The 5224-nt window shown below is 33.4% G+C and overlaps 1 long non-coding RNA gene across 2 annotated transcripts; it reads right to left on the bottom strand.

The window, feature by feature from the left end:
- Nucleotides 1–502: 502 nt before the first annotated feature.
- LOC109206961 lies at nt 503–4721 on the bottom strand. Of its 2 annotated transcripts, XR_002064932.1 has the most exons (4): nt 4214–4721; nt 1522–1578; nt 1252–1446; nt 503–720 (listed from the first exon to the last, which is right to left on the bottom strand). It is a non-coding gene; the product is annotated as an uncharacterized LOC109206961 (long non-coding RNA). The 2 variants fall into 2 exon arrangements; XR_002064931.1 differs by lacking the exon at nt 503–720 and having other exon boundaries at nt 1065–1446.
- Between the last annotated feature and the right edge of the window lie 503 nt (nt 4722–5224).

The raw sequence follows: 5224 nt of genomic DNA on the forward strand, positions 1-5224 counted from the left end.
ATATTACCATGTTTCCCTTGTCATTGAACATGCTGTTCATCAGATAAGCAAAGTTTGGTTGATTTCCGGTGGTTCTCCAATTGAGTATTCTGGGGATCACATTATCAACTCGGAGTGCAATTTTGGGATCAACATTTGAACAACACTCATAAAACCACACTTGCATAGCTAGGGGCATCCCATCTATCCTGTAATACTTCTTCTGAGCATCCATCTTCTTGCTAATAGATTGATCGAGTTTCCAGCAGTTACGTGGGCAGACATCCATAACCGGTACCAATCGAAGATAAGGGTAGAGGACGACCACAGCGGAGCGAGTTCGGATTCACCATCCACACATAGGAATTTCGATCGACCTCGTAGGGAAAACTCAAAGATTCAAGACCGAACAAGGAAAGATATCGGCCATATCAGGATGATAGGAGGCCTAAATTTACGAGGAACGACCGCGGCTATGAGAGGAACAGAAGACCGTTANGTGTATAGCAAATACATTGTCAGGAGTTCCTTCTAACTGGAGAGCCGTGAAGCATCTGAAGAGTTGATGTTGGACTTCACAACGCTTCATTTGAAGGAAATTTCCAAAACAAGTATTACCCAGTTGGTTGTACTGCTCTGGAGAAAGATTTTTTTTTTTAGCTCAGAGAATATGTCAGTGTTAGTATATACACTGATATGCGGTGCAAATATAGGCTGTTTTTTCACAAACAGCTTAATTCCCTGCATTTAACAAATGTAAAATACATATAAATACAACTGAATACAACACATATTTCATAAATACAACTGACATGAATAAATATGAATAGAACTAAAATCAACTTAATACAACACATATTTTATAGTAAACTGAATACAACACATATGTCATAATACAACTGAAATAAATACACTTGAATACAACACATTTTTCAAAAGCCAACCGACAAGAATATATATGAATACAACTGACAACTATAAATACATATAAATACAACTGACAACTATAAATACATATGAATACTACTGACAACTATAAATACATATGAATACAACTGACAACTATAAATACATATGAATACAACTGACATGAAAATCTTTATAAATACAACTATAAGAATACATCAGAATACAACTGACAAATCTGTAATATTAATTTCTATAAGTACAAAAATACATTGAATATCCTTTTTGAACAGAGAACTCAACCGTTGTATACATATAAATACAGATAAATACATCAATAATACAGATGAATACATCATAAAATACCTTTTCTTCAAGTGTATCCGAGCTTTTACTTGCTTCAACCTCCTTCCCCTTGACAGAAAGCTGGAGAAATATGTTTTTTCCTCTTTTTCGCAATGGGAAGTCTTGTTTCCTTCAGTGATTTCTCGACTTGGGTTTGTTTGAAATTGTCATGTCGAGATTTTGTTCTCTTCTCCAATGCCAAATTTTTGGCTATACCTGCATCCAATTCCCCTTGAGTGATTTGCAAGGAGAAAGAGGGTCCATCGAAATTGAGAATTTTAGTGGGTATACCTCTAGTAATCAACTTGCTGGGTGTATTCTCAGACATTTTGAGAATACGCTTGGATACTGTTGATTAGAGAAAATTTGGTGAGTAGAGATGTTGTGAAAAAGCAAAAACAACGAAAATCAAAAAAATTAAATACTTACCACACTAAATATAGAAACAAATGAGTAGAATCTAGAGGAGATTAAGGTTTACACCGAGATTGGGGGAAGGAGGAAGCAGCAGTGTGGGTGAGGAGGTTTCTCTGATTTTGAGCGTGATTTGGAGCGTGATTTTGAACGTGTGTATGGAAGTTGTATGAAAAGCGGTAAGTATGAGAGAGAAAAATCGGAGGATGGAGAGAGAAAAATAAAATATAGCGTATTAAGTGGCTTAAGTGTAGGATATAACTAATATTAGAAAATTTGCTATAACCCATAAAAGGTATCTATAGGAGGTAATTATTTAAATGGTATTTATTTTAAATAAATAGGGGGTTAACCTTTGCTATAGGAGGTAAAAATTCCTTAATGAAATTAATATATATTTAGGGCAAAAGTAAACCTTTCACAAATTTGAGGGGTAATTTTGGGCCTTTTCCATATTTAATTTTTAATGGCTTTGTTAGTGAAAAAAAGAAGGCAAAAATGAACCTTTCGCAAACCACGGGGAAAAATATGAGCCAGTTTTGCAACAAGGGGAACAAAGAACTACTCAACTTTTTTGGTTTATGTTTACAATTATTGTTGTCATTCCTTTATTTAGTTCATTGAACATAAGATATTTAACTATATAATAAATGAAGGTTTTGGTATGACGAAAGGGTATTTCTGTTAATATATGACCTAAACATGGGCATTCTATGTGAACTTTTGTCTTCTCAAAAAAGGTTTCTTCGATTAGAGACCCACTACCCAAATCTTTTTCTCTCTCCAAAATTTGGGTATATATTTACCTCTCTCCATCGTTTTCTTCCTCATCTGTTTGGTGAGTTCTTCTTCCCTCTGCTATCTCATATTTCTTCAGTTTTGTTTCAATTTTTTTGGTTTCTCTGCTTATATTTTCTAGCCTATATTTCATTAGCTACATCTGGTAAATTTTTCCATATTCATTTCCTTTTATGCACTGATTTCTGCAAATCAGTTGTGGATTCCTTTGACAGTTTGTCGATTTTTCCTTCAATTTTGGTTTTCCTACTTTTTCGCATAGTTTCTAGCTAGATCTTTTACATATAGGTCTTGTAATTCTATCTAATCCGCACATGCATGGTTGAAAATAGATGACTGGTGCATGTAGTTGTATTATTTTGGATTACTGATGGTTGACGTTTTTTTTTTTTTTTTTTTACTTTTGCCGCTAATAAATCACTGAAAATCAAGCATATGCAAAAATCTGTCATTTTAAATTTGTTGTTGGAAGATTGGGGATTTGCACTTAAAAAATTAGTTATTGACAGTATTAGTTATACTTGTAGACAATACTTTCATGGTGTTCTTTCAATGTAAATATTGTATATTACGGTTTGAGACAACTTCGATTTTAAGTGGTTTTTCTCTTCTTTTACTTTATTCTCTTTTTTTTTTTTTGGGGTATTCTACTCAATGTGAGATTTAAAGTACGAAGACTGATGAACCCAAGCGTTCGGTGATATGCCTGAAACAACTTAACTATTTGGTAAGAATTTTTTTTTTGTTTCTCTTTTGCTTTTAGCGAGTAAATTAGGGTTGCCTTGAATGATGTAAAGTTGTGCATTCTTGTGAATTGAGAATTTTTTTATTATCATACAAATATAGATATACTTCTTGATGGCTTAGAGCAATATTAGAATTTTATCTTACGTGTAAGAAACGAAACAACATTAGAATTTTGATTACTTATTTGTCCAAATGGATGTGCTGTTATTAGTAAGTTAACAGGTTGTTTGGATGGTTGTTACCCCTTGTATTGTATTGTATTGTTATCCTAAAATAATGTTTGTTTTGATTGTTTATTAAAAATTGATTGTATCGTATTGTTAAATCCATTGTTCCGGAACAACCAAAAGCCCCATTTTATGAAACAACCGATTTGGTGTGGTGGGATCGTTTCCTATTTACTTTTCCAATTATGCCCTTATTTATTACTCTATAATTCTATTTTATTATTTAATTTTTTTTATTTTAACTCCAAATCTCCAAATATTAATTAAAGCTTGAGAATCTTCAAAAATGAGAACCTGGGAACATGGAACGTCTTTCCATTTTTAAAATTGAAATATATTACAAGGATAGAATTCAAAATCAAATGATTAATAGCTCTTCAGGCTTATGATTCTTGTAACTCATAAATTAGACAATCTACTGCTCAACTCAAAAACAAAAGGCAGAAGATGAAATCTCTAGAAAAGAAACTCCAACCTTCTCGCAAAACTCCAAACTATAACTGTTGGAAAACATCTCGTCATACCATGCGCCAAACTTTGATGATAGGATATACAGGTTGAATGCTAATTAAACACATGAGATCAATTATAACACTAGCCATAGTATCGATTTTTGAAACTGCTTAAAGCCCACGTAACTAACGTATCCATATGACAACAGTAGATAAGCCACCCATCAATTGCAATAACAAAGCAGATGAATTAAACACCCCCTCAATCTTTATAACAAAAGGCAACTAAACATCAACTACAACTCCATAACAAAACAAATATAAGATAGTTCATAGAAGACGTACCTAATGGTACAAAGATTAAATCTGGAAAGCAAAGGGAGCCAAATAAAGGCAACGACACCAGCGGGTAGGAGCTCAGCAAATTCCAGCAGAAGCAGCCGATTTTGAACTCAGTTTTCAACTTAAAAAAAAAAATGAAAATCGCACAGAAAATTCCTTGAACCTAACACAGTAGCCTTGATAGCCCAATAACTTGAGAAACCATAGAACTATCTCATTCAAACTCTATTGCCCTTTTCTTTTGGAATGGGGCTGCTCGATTTTGGTTGTAGAAGGGAAATGGTCTCACTTCTATGGGAAATTGGGGATGGAAGGTGACAAACTCAGTTCGTCTGTTGCTGAAGAAGAGAGGAGTTAGAGGTTCTGCTCGGTCTCCTTCAAGATGAGACAGCCGTCGTTTTTCATTCTTCTAAAGAGGGGAAATTCTCCTTCTCTTGTGATCTGGTTCTTTTTAGTCCACAAGAAAGGGAAAGCTGCGCTAGGTCCCCAAAATATGGGGAAAAGGATCTGATCTTATTATGGTCTTTAGGGTTGGGATTTAATGAGAGGGGAATGGGTTATTGGGCCAGGCGGGTCGGGCGGGTTTGGGTAGGGAGATTGGGCTGGTGGGTGTTTAAAGATGGCCCAATTTCAATTCTTTTCCAATTCTTTCTTTTATTTCAAATTTTCCCTTTTTATTTTTAATTAAAATTCTACAAATTAAAAATTTTAAATTATCCAAAAGTGTGAAATTAAACTAATTAACTAATTATAAAAATTATAAACATTGCTTAATTCTAAATTAAAAGGGAAAAATCAATAAAAGGAAAAAGTATAAAAATGAAGCAATTTTTTTGTGATTTTCAATTTATTATAAAACAAGTAACTACCGATTGATCCTAAGAATGTAAAAATAAAGCCTAAATGCCATGCATGATATTTTTGGTATTTTTTCATGATTTAAATAACACTTCAACATGCTAAGAAAAATGCAACCTGAGGAAGAAACAATCTAAAGAAATTGACACTCCTATT

The sequence above is a fragment of the Nicotiana attenuata genome, unplaced genomic scaffold (assembly GCF_001879085.1).
Source record: "Nicotiana attenuata strain UT unplaced genomic scaffold, NIATTr2, whole genome shotgun sequence".
Lineage (NCBI taxonomy): Eukaryota > Viridiplantae > Streptophyta > Magnoliopsida > Solanales > Solanaceae > Nicotiana > Nicotiana attenuata.